This window comes from Leopardus geoffroyi, chromosome C1, assembly GCF_018350155.1.
Source record: "Leopardus geoffroyi isolate Oge1 chromosome C1, O.geoffroyi_Oge1_pat1.0, whole genome shotgun sequence".
Taxonomy (NCBI): Eukaryota; Metazoa; Chordata; class Mammalia; order Carnivora; family Felidae; genus Leopardus; species Leopardus geoffroyi.
In genome coordinates, this window is record NC_059328.1 from 15,405,569 (window position 1) to 15,422,521 (window position 16,953).

The 16,953-nt window shown below is 38.4% G+C and overlaps 1 protein-coding gene across 44 annotated transcripts in view; it reads right to left on the minus strand.

The window, feature by feature from the left end:
- The window catches only part of EIF4G3 (eukaryotic translation initiation factor 4 gamma 3), a 318,997-nt gene that overhangs the window by 162,030 nt on the left and 140,014 nt on the right, over positions 1–16,953 (minus strand). For 2 of the 44 annotated variants that reach the window (XM_045475985.1, XM_045475983.1), the window contains exon 1: positions 11,361–11,384. The exons of 39 other annotated variants lie outside the window; for them this stretch is intronic. The gene's annotated coding sequence lies outside the window, so the exon portion shown is untranslated. Of the gene's footprint in view, positions 1–11,360; positions 11,385–16,953 lie in introns of those variants that run through there. 3 more of the 44 variants (XM_045475989.1, XM_045475987.1, XM_045475988.1) reach the window with 2 other exon arrangements.

Genomic DNA, 16,953 nt, shown 5'->3' on the forward strand with positions numbered 1-16,953 from the left:
TCAACCAACCGAGCCACCCAAATGCCCCTGAAATTATTTTAATTTTATTCCAGTATAGTTAACACACAGTGTTATATTAGTTTTAGGTGTACAATATAGCCATTCAAGAATCCTATATATTACTCAGTGCTCATCATGATCTACTCTTCATCTTTTTCCCCCTCTCTCACACATCCCCCCCCCCCCCCACCAACCTCCCCTCTGGTAACCTCTGTTCTCTACAGTAAAGAGTTGGGGATTTTTGCTTTGTCTTTTTTCTTTCTTTTTCCCTTTGTTTCTTAAATTCCACATGAATTCTTGTCTTTCTCTGACTTATTTCACTATTCATTCTGCTCTCTAACTCCACTAGTGTTGTTGCAAATGACAAGATTTCATTCTTTTTATGGCTAAATAATACTCCACTATACATATACAGCACATCTTCTTTATCCATTCATCCATCAATGGACGCTTGGGCTATTTACAGAATTTGGCTATTGTAAATAATGCTGAGGGGCACCTGGGTGGCAAAGCGTCTGACTTCGGCTCAGGTCACGATCCCACAGTTCTTGAGTTTGAGCCCTGCAGCAGGCTCTGTGCTGACAGCTCCGAACCTGGAGGCTGCTTCAGATTCTGTGTCTCCCTCTCTCTCTGCCCCTAACCCACTCACACGGTCGCTCTCTCTCAAAAATAAACAAACGTTAAAAACAGTAATGCTGCAACAAACCTAAGTGTGCCTATATATACTTTTAGAAAGAAGGAAAAAGATAATCCCAAGCAGTGCAGAGCCCAATGCGGGGCTCAATCCCAGGAACCATGAGATCATGACCCAAGCTGAAATCAAAAGTCAGAGGCTTAACTGATTGAGCCACCCAGGCATCCTCTTACCACATTTTAAATAAGCTTATCCGTTTGACACACAGTTCCATTTCAAGGAAAAGATATATTCATAAGGGCAAAAAAAAAGTGGGGGGGAACATGCTAAATTTCCATGTTTTTCTAAGGAATAAGTTAAGTATGTTATAGTTAGTAATGAGAGAATATAAATGCAGCCTACTTATATAGTTATGTTTGATATATAAAATAGAACATGTTCATAAATGTATAAAGATAAGATGTCTTCCTAAGCAAACTTAGTTTAGCATCAGCTGCTTCTGAGGAATGGGAGTTGGAAGGAAAGTACAGGATAAAACCTGTGGTTTTATTTTATATAATTCTTTATTCCCTGTTTTTCGTTTTTCAAGAATCAAAAGAATTGATTACTTTTATAATAATTACATAATGAAAATAACCTCTATCCTTCACGTTCCTCTTCACATCACAGAAAAAACAAAGCAAAGCAGAAAATACAGTAGGAATTCTGTATTTTGAAAGTTCTATATATTTTTGGAACACAAAATGTTGTCTCATAAATCACAATTAAAACTAAAGCAACAATATTTATTGAAATCTAGCACAAAGGAGTCACTATATACACTTATGGGCTATGTACATAAATGAGGGTGAGGATATATTGTTGCGGGCTTTTTAACCTTCAAGAACTTCCCAATTTAACCAATAAAAGATAGAGATATAAAACAATTTATTCAGCCATAGGCTATAATCTTTTACACTCATTAAAAAAGATATAGAGCGGGGCGCCTGGGTGGCTCAGTCGGTTAAGCGGCCAAATTCGGCTCAGGTCATGATCTCGCAGTCCGTGAGTTCAAGCCCCGCGTCGGGCTCTGTGCTGACAGCTCAGAGCCTGGAGCCTGTTTCAGATTCTGTGTCTCCCTCTCTCTCTGACCCTCCCCCGTTCATGCTCTGTCTCTCTCTGTCTCAAAAATAAATAAACGTTAAAAAAAAAAAAAAAAAAAGATATAGAGCAACGTTTAATGATATGGGATGAATGGTACCAAGAATGTTGAAAGTAGCACACATATGGATAGAAGGTACTGGTAGCATTTCAAATCAGTAGGAAAATGCCCAGAATTACTTCATAAATTGTGTGGGAAAAGATTAATATATACCGTCAGCTCACAGCACCAAAAAAATTCCATATTAATTTAAAATGTTGGAACGTAGGGGCTCCTGGGTGGCTCAGTCAGTTGGGTCTCCGATTTCAGCTCAGGTCATGATCTCACAGTTTGTGGGTTCGGGCCCCATGTAGGGCTCTGTCCTGACAGCTCAGAACCTGGAACCTGTTTCGGATTCTGTGTCTCCTTTTCTCTCTCTCTCTCTCTCTCTCTCTCTCTCTCTCTGCCCCTCCCCCGCTTGTGCTCGTGCTCTTTCACTCTCTCTCTCCTCTCTCAAAATTAAATAATTTTTTAAAAATAGAAGTAAAAAATAAAATGTTGGAATGTAAAATATTAAACTATAAAAGTGCTAGAGACAAATCTTTTTGTATCATTCAGAGCTGGGAATACTTTTTAAAATCTGAATAAAAAGACTACCTACAGCTACACCAATAATTTACTTAAAACAGACAATTGTTGGGGCGCCTGAGTGGCTCAGTTGGTTAAGCACCAACTTCGGCTCAGGCCACAATCTCCCATCTCACGAGTTCAAGTCGCGCACCGGGCTCTGTGCTGACAGCTCGGAACCCGGAGCCTGCCTCGGATTCTGTGTGTCCCTCTCTCTCTCTCAAAAATAAATGAACACTAAAAACATTTTAATGAATAAAATAAACGTATAGCAATGCTAATTATATGCACATTGTACAAAAGATCCATAGGACTTTTTCGTCTTGCAAAACTGGAACTCTGTAACCACTACTTCCATTTAAGTGTTATTTATACACATTTAGTCACTTAGAATTTAAACTTAAATAGCCACATATGACTAGTTGATACCATACTGCACAACACAGGTGTAGAAAGCTGTTGATTCCAAAATCTTACTCTTCTCGTGTCTAACGTTGTATCTTTACAAACGTCCATAACTCTGTTTTCACAGAAGTGAAATAACATCCAACAAACAAGAGCACAATATAAAACACTGGAAAAAGAAGAAGAGACCCATACACAGTCTTAAGCATATTACTGGTTTTCCTCAGCTAAATAAAGGCTGAAGTTCTTTGCCACAGATTCTCAGGGTGGACTGCTGATCCCTGGGCATCCCTGAGACCTTAATTAGAGGGTCCATGAGGTAAAAACCTTTCCTCATATTAAGGCTAAGGTATTATTAGCCTGTGCTAATGACACAGAAAAGCAAGGTGGGTAAAACTACTGGTGTGTTAGTAAACGTCAAGGAAATGGCAATCTTGCTCTCTTTACTCCCACATTCACTATGCACTCATTTAAAGAAATAAAGTCAGTACTTAATGTCATTTACGAGAACAAAGAAGTTATGAATTTTTATTTTCAGATTTATAAATTCACATGGAGTTTGAAAAATACGGAAAGTTTCCCTACACATGCTCTTTACCTAGTTTTCTGTAATAGCAACAAATACCTACAGTACAACAAATCTATAAAAATGGCATTGGAATAACCCATCAATCTTCTTCATAAGTGACCACTTTTTTGTACATACACATTTTTCGTGTGTATTTAGTTCTTGGTAATTTTGCCACACGTATAGATTTGTGCCACCACCACTACAGACACAATACAGGAAAGTTCTTTACAAAGATCCCTCAGACTGCCCCATAGTAGCCACAGGCACATTCTTGCCTTCTTCCTTCTTCCTTCACCTCTCATGCACCTAACTCACAGTAACCACAAATCTATTCTCCATCTCTATAATCTGGTCATGTATAGATGTTAGAAAACTGGAACCATATGATAAAAAAGCTTCAGCACATGTCATTATAATACTTGGTGTGACTAAACAAGATGAGAAATAAAGCACTTCCAGAGCATACCAAAGGAAGATGGTTCTATGAAGAAACGGCACTTACTCCACTGCTTGCGTTACAAGCTGAACTACACGCGACACCATCTTACTTGAAAGAATAAATAACAGACAAGTATGCTTGTGAAGACTTTGGTACGTGGCAGACAGTTTATTAACAATGAACAAAACGAGTCTGTCACATCCAGGAAAATGAAAAGGATTTGTTACCAATAATAAAGTTAAAGTCAAGAAATAAAAATTAGACTACTGAAAATATGTATCTGTCACCATGAGCTTGGCGCCTCCCAATGTGTAAGACTTTATGAGGAGAATGTGATTTTTTAGACTGTCTAATACAAATTATGTGTATAACTCAGTGAAGCAGTATTTTTCAAATGACCAATATGTGATGTTACAAAATCATATAATACTAAATAATTAATTCAAGACAGACCAGCAGGTTTTAACATACCAGAGTACCAAAAGTTCAATAATACGGATTCAGATTCAACAATGTAACTAATGTTTAAGAAATTACCATTTACTGAGTTTAACACAGCATCAAAGGATTATCACACATTTCTGAAACAACCTGCATAAAATGTCTCCCTTTCCCAACTACACGCCTGTGTAAGACTGTATTTTCTTTAAACTTCAGCTAACTAATACACTGCAACAAGTAGAGCGCAGAACCACATATGAGATTCCACCTCACTTCTTTTTTTTTCCTTGAAAACAGTATTTATTTTATTTTATTTTCAATATATGAAGTTTATTGTCAAATTGGTTTCCATACAACACCCAGTGCTCATCCCAAAAGGTGCCCTCCTCGATACCCATCACCCACCCTCCCCTCCCTCCCACTCCTCCATCAACTCTCAGTTTGTTCTCAGTTTTTAACAGTCTCTTATGCTTTGGCTCTCTTCCACTCTAACCTCTTTTTTTTCTTTTTCCCTTCCCCTCCCCCATCCATGAGTTTCTGTTAAGTTTCTCAGGATCCACATAAGAGTGAAACCATATGGTATCCGTCTTTCTCTGTATGGCTTATTTCACTTAGCATAACACTCTCCAGTTCCAACCATGTTGCTACAAAGGGCCATATTTCATTCTTTCTCATTGCCACGTAGTACTCCATTGTGTATATAAACCACAATTTTTTTATCCATTCATTAGTTGATGGACATTTAGGCTCTTTCCATAATTTGGCTACTGTTGAGAGTGCTGCTATAAACATTAGGGTACAAGTGCCCCTATGCATCGGTACTCCTGTATCCCTTGGGTAAATTCCTAGCAGTGCTATTGCTGGGTCATAGGGTAGGTCTATTTATAATTTTTTGAGGAACCTCCACACTGTTTTCCAGAGTGGCTGCACCAATTTGCATTCCCACCAACAGTGCAAGAGGGTTCCCGTTTCTCCACATCCTCTCCAGCATCTATAGTCTCCTGATTTGTTCATTTTGGCCACTCTGACTGGTGTGAGGTGATATCTGAGTGTGGTTTTGATTTGTATTTCCCTGATGAGGAGCGACGTTAAGCATCTTTTCATGTGCCTGTTGGCCATCCGGATGTCTTCCTTAGAGAAGTGTCTATTCATGTTTTCTGCCCATTTCTTCACTGGGTTATTTGTTTTTCAGGTGGAGACTCTACCTCACTTCTATTAAGCCAGGTATTACAAAGATTTGCAAAACTGTAAATAATACAACTTTTCTCATCAATATTTTTGTCTTAGAAAATATTTGCACATAAAAACATATTATTGATCTCCACAATAAGTGAACTTTATTTTTATGTTAAAGTAAATACTTTTAAACTCCTCAGTTTTAACTCCTAACATTGCAAATATTAATAGATGAAACATGAAAAAAATACTGCAAATCCCAAAGAGTTATTTAGGAGTATAAAGAGGCCCTGAACCAAAACATTTGAAAACACTGACCTAGATTAAGGCTAAAGTTATTACTTGGCAATCAAAAAGAATGAAATTTTGCCATTTGCAACTACGTGGATGGTACTAGAGGGTATTATGCTAAGTGAAATTAGTCAGAGAAAGTCAAATATCATATGACATCACTCATATGAGGACTTTAACAGATACAGATAACAGATAACAGGACAGAACATACGAACACAAGGGAAGGGAAGCAAAAATAATATAAAAACAGGGAGGGGGACAGAACAGAAGAGACTCATAAATATGGAGAACAAACTGAGGGTTACTGGAGGGGTTGTGGGAGGGGGGATGGGCTAAATGGCTAAGGGGCACTAAGGAATCTACTCCTGAAATCATTGCTGGACTATATGCTAATTGGGATGCAAGTTTAAAAAATTAAATTAAATTAAAAAAAAAAGACTAAAGTTGACAGTGGTCCTCCTCTTGCTATGAAAATATTAAACACATACTCCATTTCCCTATCCTTAAGTTTTTCCTAAAAACAAAAACAAAAAAACACTTGCCATTCCTGATGACTGCGGAACAGTTTTTTACTCTCTCATATCTCCACAAGCATCTTACTGTGAACCTAAAATAATTGATCATCCACTGTTTCCAGGCACCTTAATCTTGTGAGAACTGTGTTCCTTGGCTCTACACAACCACACTCAAAAGGATAGGAAATGGAGTAGTGTTTTTGCCTGCCCTTTACCAAACCCCTGCCTTGGCATGGCACAGTCTGGAGGAAGCCACCCAACTGCCAGTTTCTCCCTTGGGACAGAGAGAAAGAATGGAACTTGCTCATAACGTTCTGACTTGGCTTACCTAGCGGTTGCCTGCGAAGCTGGTTTCTATCTCGCCATACTCAGAGCACTGATGGGACCAGTGGCATAGCGTGAATATCAGGTTGGAGTCCCGCAGAAAGCAGTCACACTAGCTGAGCTGAGAACTGCAGGGAAACTTCAGACCTGTAGGCATCGGGGGCAGGAGATACCAGGCAGAGAAGACCCTTCAGGAATTTACAACATTTAATAGCAGCCATGGATATAGTAGAACTGGAGGGAAACCACACACACAGGCCCGAGGAAGATGTATGAACAGAAAATGCCTGTGAAGATCTTTAAGCCTTCCACGCTGGACTGGTGAGTGACGGCCTTCCCCTGCAAGGACCCAGGCGGCAAATACTAGGAGGTGTGGCCGTTTTTCAAATGTTCAATTTATAAGGCATACACATAAACAGGGGAATACTACGCATTCAAATGAATAAATCTCTAGAAACCAACCTTAAAGAAACAGACTTTGGAGTTACTTAAAACAGTCTTGAATAGGCTCAATAGAATGAAGGAAAACACAGAGACCTAAGAAAACCAGGAAAACAATACATAAACAAAATGAGAGCATCAACAAAGAGAAATTGTAAAAAAGAATCACAATCTGGGGTAGAAATACCCAATAACTGAATTTTTAAAATTCACTAAAGGGATTCAATAGCAGACTTAAATAGGCAGAATAAAGAATCAGTGACCTTGAACAGAGGACCTTTGAAATTACTAAGTGTGGGAAGGGTGAGGGGGCAGGGAGGAGGAAGAGGAGGAGAAAAGTGAAGAGAACCTAAGGAACCTATTGAAAAAAATCAATAGGGAGAAAAGTGAAACGGGCAGAAACCATATTTGAAAAAATAATGGCTGAAAATACCCTAAATGCAAAGAAAGACAAGGACATAAAAATACAGGAAGCTCAATAAACTCCAAATGAGACACATTATATAATGAAACCGTTGAAAGAAAAAACCTACCAGATGAAAATTCTACATCCCTCAAAAATGTCCTTCAAAAATAAGAGAAATTTACAGATGAACAAAAGCTGGGAAAGTTCATTACAAGACTTGTCCCACAAGAAATGTTACAGGGAGTCCTTAAAGTGGAAACAAAAGAAATACTAGGCAGTAACTGGAAGCCACAGGAAAAAATACAGGGTTCTCTAGTAAAGTTAAATTCACGGGCAAATATAAATACCTATATTATTGTTCTTCTGTCTCATAACTCTATATTACTTTATAAGATTTAAAACACAAAAGCATAAAACTAATTATAAATCTGTTAATGGATACACAATATAGAAAGATGTTATCTGTGTCACCAATAACAGAAAAACGGGAGGAGGCAGATGTGTAAAGAAGTAGAATATTTGTAATTTGTTTGTAAGTTAAGTTGTATCGGTTTAAAATAGACTGCTGTAACCTAAGATGTTACATATAATTCCCATGGTAATCAGAGAGAAAATATCTACAGAATTTACACAAGAAGGAAATGAGAAGGGAATCAAAACATGACACTACAAAAACTCAACTAGAAAGACAGCAAGGGGAAAATGATTTGAAAAAATAATAAGAGTTATGTCATAAAGAAAATTTTAAATGGGGCGCCTGGCTGGCTCAGCTGTAGAGCATACCACTCTTGATCCCAGGGTTGTAAATTCAAGCCCCATGCTGGGTATAGAAATCACTTAAAAATATAATCTTAAAAACAAAACCAACCAACCAACCAACCAACCAAACAAAATGGCAACGTGATTCTTCTCCTACCAGTAATTACTTTAAATATAAGTGGATTAAACTCTGCAATCAGAAGACAGGTTTGGGGGGGCACCTTGGTGGCTCAGTTGGCTAACCATATTGTGGTTTGTGATTTTGAGCCCACATTGGCTCTCTGCTGTCAGCATGGAGCCGGCTTAGGATCTCTCCCTCTCTCTCTGCCCCTCCTCCTTCTATAGAAGATTCCCTTTAGACCTAAGAACACATATAGATTGAAAGTGAAAAGAGGAAAAACCATTCCATGCAAGTAACAACCAAATGAGAGCAGATGTGGCTACACTAATATCATACAAAATACACTTTAATTCAAAAATTGTTACAGGTTGTGATGAGCACCAGGTGATGTATGGAAGTGTTGAATCACTATATTGTACACTTGAAATTAACAGAACATTGTATGTTACCTCTACTGAAGTTAAAATTTTTAGAAAATTTGAAAAATTGTTATAAGACATAAAGAACATTATAATGAGGAAATGTCAAGATATAACATTTATAAACACACATGCACAAGCATATCATAACTCCTAAATTAATGAAGCAACTAGTGACAGAATTAAAGGGAGAAATAGTTCTGTAATAGGAGATTTTAACACCCCATTTTCAATAACTGACAGAACAACCAGACGGAAGATCAATAAGGAATACAGGACTTACTTTTACAAACCAACTGGACCTAAAAGACATACAAAACGCACCATCCAACAATAGCAGAATAAATATTCTTCTGAAGTACACATGGAACATTCTCCAAGACAAACCATAAGTTTGGCCACAAAACAAGTCTCCATGAATTCTGAAAACTATTTTTCCGGATTACAATGGAATAAAACTAGAAGTCAATAGCAGATGGAAAATACACAAAGATATGAAAATTAAACAGCACACTCTCCAACAACCAATGGGTCAAAGAAAAAAATCACAAAGGAAATTAGAAAATATCTTAAAACAAATGAAAAAGATAACATATCAAAACAGAATGCAACAAAAACGGCAAAGAAATGTATTTACCTGTTTACATTAAAAAAAAAAAAAAAATAAAGATCTCAAATCAACAAGTTAACTTTAACTAGAAAAAGAAAAAACAGGGGCCCCTGGGTGGCCCAGTAGGTTGAGCATCCGACTTTGGCTCAGGTCATGATTTCATAGTCCGTGAGTTCGAGCCCCGTGTCGGGCTCTGTGCTGCAAGCTCAGAGTCTGGCGCCTGCTTTGGATTCTGTGTCTCCCCCCCTCTCTGCCCCTCACCTGCTTGCACTCTCTCTCTCAAAAATAAATATTTAAAAAAACTTTTTTTAACAAAACAAGACACAATGCCTTCCCTCCGTTTCAGTGAAGGAAAAAAACCCAAATTCTTACCTTTTATTTCCAAGGAAGGAGAGTTAACAAGGAGAATCAGACCAAACCAAAATACAGATCTTCCTACCTCCCAAAGTGAGAGGTATTATTAGAAAATAAAAACAACCCCATGTCCCTGGACATTGAGAAACACTACAAGTGACTAAAGGAAACAGAAATAATTCCTCCACTACAGAGGCAAACATTGTGTCTGCACGGCAAGCAGGTTCTGTGAAGTATCTATTGCAACTGCCAATATGACAGGAACTGGAAAACTACTTTCTCTTCGCTAAATCTGAATTTATCTCCTGTGAAATAGCTGAGCTCACTTGAAATCATTTTCTTATTTGTTCTTCAGAACATGCCCAAGCATCATGGCTGGTCCTTAGGTGTTCAAGCCCACTGAGAAACGACCAACTTGTTATTTATCTATTGGGATGAGGGCAGGTATGGGATCACACACATATGGCCAGTGAAACTGCTGGAATTACCTTCCAATGGTGTTCAAGTCAGGCCTAATTTACATGCCATAAATTAGAGGCTATCTATTCTATTATGCCATACCAGGCATATTAAATTTCTAGTGATTGTACCAAGTAAAGAGATGCCAAAATAGAAATCCTACTAAGTATTCTAACAGTGTAATACCGAAAATAAAAACTTAAATCCTCCCATGTTTACTTAATATTTTTTTGAAACACAGAAAGTGCAATAATTGCTGAATACTCCAGTCATTTTTTCATCAACCATAAAAAGGTTATGTATGTATTTCCCACTTTATATAGAGCATCAAGCATCGTTAAGTAATGTAATTTTACAGGCTCCTAGACCAATCAAATATTCCTGCTCACTTAAACATTATTGTACATAGAAAGGTGGCATTTACTTCTTCTTCATGAATCCAGTTTCTTTTCCCTTTGGAAATAATCTCAGAGATGCAAGTTCATATGCTGCACAAATGATGTACCTCCAAGAGCAAGAACACTCAGATGTCAAAACGAATAAATCACAGTGACTCACTGCTTCCCAGACAAATGAACAGATGATGATGATTAGATACACTGAGACTTCCAAGTGCTTTCTCCTTGAGAGCCAAGCATGCAAATAGGTACACGGGGCAATAATAACAACACTGACACACTGAACACCCCAATTACAGTACGTGATGGCACAAATCTTGAATACAGAGTGAGTAAAACAGGAAAATCAAGGTGAAAAGAATTACCATCATAATTTAATATTAACATAAAATCCAGCAAATATATACCACACTAACATGTCCATCTGAAAAAGATACTTGCTATAACCTCACAGAAAGGAAAAAAAGTTCCTGTGTAAAACGCTAGCACATAGATACCTGAAGCACAGAAACTGTCCATCTGTCCAGAATATAAGCTCAAATGCAATTGTGCAGAATTATTTTATGGATAATTAGAAGGCTTTCTTATTTTCCTAACCTTTTATTTAAGCTTTATACCAAAGCATTCATCTTTCATTGAAAGAACTGAAACAGCACTGGCCAACAATTTATTCAAAATTATCTATAAGAAAAAGCCCTTGCCATTGGGTCTGCATTATGATTTTTCTGTCTTATGATGCCAAATGCAGTAAGAAAACAAAAATCCCCATAAGCTATATTTAGATCATCACAGAGCTGGTTAAGTAAACATTGTGCCTGCTGTGTAATGTGACTCCTCTCATACTTACTCTGCCGAGAATAAACAGACGTCATGCACTCTCAGTCACATGAGACAGGCGTAGAAAACAGCTGAGTCACCCACCAATAATCTTCCTGCTCCCAGGAACTCCATGGAAATTTCTGTCTTACCACAACACTTGGTGTCTTCTCCCATTCCCACTAATAAGTTACAGTTCCCTGATACGATAAAGCTCATTTTAGGAATCACATGGTCCTACCTCCACCGCAACCAATACACCAAGTGCTCCTGACAATACAAAAACAAAGACAGGCAAAAACAGGAGGCTAATTAGGCTAGCAAGCTTCAAATCAATTAGGTCAGGTCTATTTTGGAGAAAAACATGTCTCTCCAGGAGACCGGGGGGAGAAGGCAACGAACACTGCACAATCCATATAGCTTGTGCTTATGCTGAACTTGCCAACACATACCTTAGGTTTTCTTTTGGAAGCATCCTTAAATGAAGTGTTTTAAGTTCTTGACTCTTCTTAAAAATAACAAGGCCTCAAGGGCAAAACTACTTCAGATTTTCTTTCCTCTGCCGATTCTAATTAGTAGTACCATCAATGGAAACCATTAAACATACAAAAGCATTTCACTCAAATTGGAATGAAATAAATAAACCCTCAAACCATACATTATTTAAAATGTAGCAATTCGACAATTTTTTATTCAGCATCAACTGGAACCCCAGAAATAAAGGTAAAGAAAAATGGTTCCTATACTCAAGGAGTTTATAAGTTACCTAACTCAACTGTAAGAGAATATAGAAAACATTATAAGGCGTGTGAAAACCAGGTCAAGAAGCAAAGCAAAAACATTAATTCCTTCCCTGGAGAAGATTCCAGAGAGCCTTCACAGGTAACAGTTCCACAGTGGATGAATGGGTGAGGGCAATCAGCCACAGGAGGAAAAGGGGTACCATGCGGAGGCAAAACAATGAGTAGAACACAAGCATGAAGTCTTGGGAAAGCAGGGCTTATCTGCTGAACCCTGAAACAGGTCAGTAATGCCAGAGCATAGTGGCAGGTGAGGCAGGAAGCCACAGAATTAGATTGGGCCAGACTGAAAAGATGTGTCGAGATAAGTAAGGATTTTACCTTGAAAGGAACCCCAGGAGCAGTATCACTGGATCTGTTAAATAAAAAGAACTATTGCAACAGTAACGAGTCCTGGAGAAGAGATCTGCGTCAGAGATACAAAACTACTGCAAGAGTCTACCTACGTACACGATGATTAAGAATCTGGCCTCGCACAAGGAATCAAGACAAAGGAGGCAGATTTGAGAGATAATTAGTACACTGAAATAGCATGACTTTCAGCAACTAGATATAAGAGGTAAGGAAGTTGACATTCTAAGATTTGAGGATGGGTAGCTAAGGATGCTTATAAAGCCAAAAATGACTGGGACCCAGGCGACCCCTTGGACCTCACCTCATATCCCCTTACTCTTGAGGCACACTGTCCATATTTATTTCCCTCAAACACACCAAGGTTATTTTCACTTAATGTCTTTCTTTTCATTAGCTGTTTCCTCCCTCTTTCGATGAAAAAATGATGAAATTCAATTGTATTATGTTGAGTTTTAACTGTTGAAGAAACCCTCAGGTACAAATGCATAGAGAGCAATTAGACACATACAGAGCAAAGTCATCTACAGAGAGGGATCTAGGAATCAGCAGAATAAAACCAACAAACAGTCCTTGCAAACAGAGGGGATGAGATCACCTAGGATAATACAAGACCAAATAACAGAAAACAACTTGAAATAAACACACTTGAAAGAGGAACTAAAAAGATAGAGCTTCTGAAAAGGTGGGACCTCTGCTCCCTTTACTGAGAGTCTATTTACTACCAGGCACATATCTAACTAATTATACACAACCTCTATGAAGTAAATGATTGTAAAAATAAGAAAAGGGGTACCTGGATGGCTCAGCAGGTGACTATAGTAGGGTTGTGAGTTCCAACCCCATACTGAGGGTAGAGTTGACCAAAAAAAGGTGGGGGGGCACCTGCGGGTCTCAGCTGGTTAAGTGTCAGACTTCAGCTCAGGTCATGATCTTCCAGTTTGACAGTTCAAGCCCCACATCGGGCTCTGTGCTGACAGCTCAGAGCCTGGAGCCTGCTTCGGTTTCTGTGTCTCCCTCGCTCTCTGCCCCTCCCCCACTCAGGTTCTGTCTCTTTCCATCTCTCAAAAATGAATAAACATTAAAATTTTTTTTAAAAAAGAAGAAGAGGAAAAAGGAAAAGAGGTTCAGAGGAAATAAAGTAACTTGACCAAGGTCACATATATAAATGGCTAAATCAGAATGTGAACTTTATTCTGCGGACACCCATGAAGTATAAGGAAACAAACACAAGTGGTGAAACAAATATCAATTACAATAAAATTCAGAATAATGGTTACCTGTAGGGAGAAAGAAGAAGTACATGAGAGCTTCAAGCATACTGGTAATTGACTTCTTCAGGTAAGTGGTGGTCAGTTATTTTCTTATTGTACTTTCAAACTGAACATGTTATATTAACTCTCTTATAAGATTATGTATTTCATAATAATTTTTCAAACAGTAGGGACTTAAACAAAAGTAAGCAGAAGGATTAGAAATGGTGAGGCTGGGCTTCCACAACGCATAACGTGTGGAGCTATACGGCACATACGTACTATTCCGGATGTTGGCGGCAAAGTGCAGATAAATGCACAGTGCCGGATAGAACTGCAAGTCGGTTAGGGATGAGTAAAGGATTACAGATCGGCTAAATGACACCTTAGTCTAGGTTAGTCCAGCTGTACTAATATAAATTTTTTATAAATTCCATCAACACAGGTATTTGAATTTCTACAGCAGAACCCTACATTCTGGGGGCCAGAATAGAGGAAAACACCTGATAAGTTAGGTTGACTCAGGGATGGGGATTGGCAAAAAAAAAAAAGAAACTAAGAAAAGAAAGGGACCTAGGGATTAATGATTAATGATAGGATCAAGACTAAACAAAAGGAATGTAAAAGCTGGAATGGGCTTGTCACACTGAGAATCAAAAGGGATTACAGAATTTAAGGGTTGTGGGTGGCAAATAAAACTGAACAGGGAAAGGCAGAAGATGAAGGCTATGCTCAGAGAAATTTAAGATTTTCAAAAACTTAGAACCAGAAAAATTCTAGGCACAGACCAGATCTAGACTGGTCCTCTTCAACAGAAATACAATCCATATGAGTAATTTAAAATTTTCTGGTAGCCACATTAGAAAAGGTACAAATAAAGTGGCAAAATTAATCTTAGTAATATGTTATTTAACCAAATATGCCCATAATTTCAACCTGTATGCATTATAAAAACTGAGACATTTGGTTTATTTTATAATTTCTAGCACTTCTCAATTTGCACTAGCTGTTTTCTGTGCTCAAAAGCCCCAGGTGGCTCTAGTGGCTATCATATTGGACAATGCAGGTCCAGACTTTTTCATATGGGTTGTTCTATATGTATCCACATATGGTTGCTCTGAGGAAGTGAAAAAAGGGAGGCTGAATCCAAGAGTCCACAGCAATGGTTGTAAAGGCCAAAAATGAATTCTAGAAGTCTTCAAGGGAGATGGCAGAAAGCAAAGTGGACAAGTAAATTCTGAACCAAATGCTAAAATCCTCAAATGGGGAAATCTGCCTAGCACAATTAGGGGTGATATCAATAAGAGAGCAGTATATGCATTTACTGCACATGTCAAGGGCAAGGACCCAGAGAGAGTAGTGAAGGGTCAGAATAGTGCTCATTAAGCCTGCCTCCCAAAATATGAAGAATGTAAGAAAACAAGTAAGATCCACTTGAAGGATTCCTAGGAAAGTAAGTTACCTAAATTTCAGAGAGTAAGGAGACAGAGGGAGGGTGAGAATTCAAGGAAAGGGTGGTAAGGAAGAAACCTGATAACAGGACATTCCCAGCAGGTTCACTAGCAGAGACTCTACAGGCACTCTGCTATGGAATAAAATTAAAAGCAGATAAGCAAATAAATAGTAGACAGCAAGTTTCCTGATTCTAGGCCTATTCTGGACCTTAAAGAATAGTCATGTAAACTTTGGAATATTTAAGTCACGTAAACCTTGGCATATTTAATCATCTCAGAAATAAGTGGCTTAAATACAGAGTTGGAAGTTTGTAAGGAAAATATCTTGCTTTAACTTTGTAAGATGACCTTTTCCAAAAACAACCATTTGTGCCTAGCACACGGTATGAACTATGCAAATATCTGGCATCCATATATTTGTGGGAAGAATGGCCTACTAAGAAAATTTTGCTATTTACTCAACCACATCATCTTAATAGTAAACTCTGGTAAGTAGAAGGCCATATAGTCAATAAAACAGCTTTTAAAAAGGTTTAGGAGCGCCTGGGTGGCTCAGTCGGTGAAGCGTCCAACTCTTGATTTTGCCTCTGGTCATGATCTCACAGTTACAAGAGTTACAAGAGTGAGCCCAACATTGGGCTTTGCACACCGACCACCCAGAGCCTGCCTGGGATTCTCCCTCTCCCTCTCCCTCTCTTTCTACCCCTCCCCTGCTCACCCACACTCTCTTAAAATAAATAAATAAACTTAAAAAAAAGAAAAATGTTTAAAAAAGAAGGGACCTGGGTGGCTCAGTTGATTAAGTGTTCAACTCTTGAGTTTGGTTCAGGTCATGATCTCATGGTTTCTGAGTTTGAGCCCCCAGATGGGATCCACGCTAACAGCATGAAGCCTTCTTGGGATTCATTCATTCTCTGTCTCTCTCTCTCTCTGTCTCTCTCTGTCTCTCTCTCTCTCTCTCTCTCTCCCCCTCCCTCTCCCCCTCCCTCCCTCTGTCAAAACACATAATAAACATTAAAAAAGCTTTCAAGAGGGGCTCTTGAGTGGCTCAGTTGGTTAAGTGTCCCACAACAGCTCAGGTCATGAACTCCCTGTATGAGTTCAAGCCCCGTGTCGGGCTCTATATGGAGAGCTCAGAGCCTGGAGCCTGCTTCACTTTCTGTGTCTCCCTCTCTCTCTGCCCCTACCTCACTCATACTCTGTCTCTCTTTCTCTCTCCCTCTCTCAAAATAAATGTTAAAAAAAAAAAAGTTTCAAAGAGAACTCAAACCACATAGATCCTATTTACCACAATATAGCTATATGGACTCCTGTATCTTAAGTCACCTCTAACATTGTCTTATAGCCATAACACTGGGCACAGGCATTGTCCTGTAAAAAAATTTAATTTCCTCCAATTTTTCATTCTCATAAAAATCCAGGAAGATAATAGAGTCAGGCAAAGATCTTCCCCTGCTTGCACTCTCTCAAAAATAAATAAGCATTAAAAAAATACGTATGTTATAAATCAAAGTCTGTCTAAATCCAAAGGATGGCTCTAATAGATGACTTGGGATAAATCTGAATGAACCTTCGGTGAAAACAGTATATATACAACTAATCTTCCCAAATACTAATAAATAGTGTATTATCTCTCCTCTACACCACTTTTTTTTTTAAGTTTATTTATTTTGAGAGAGAGAGAAAGCTCATGAGCGGAGGAGGGGCAGAGAGAGAGAGGGGGAGAGAGAGAGAGAATCCCAAGCAGGCACCACACTGTCAGGGCA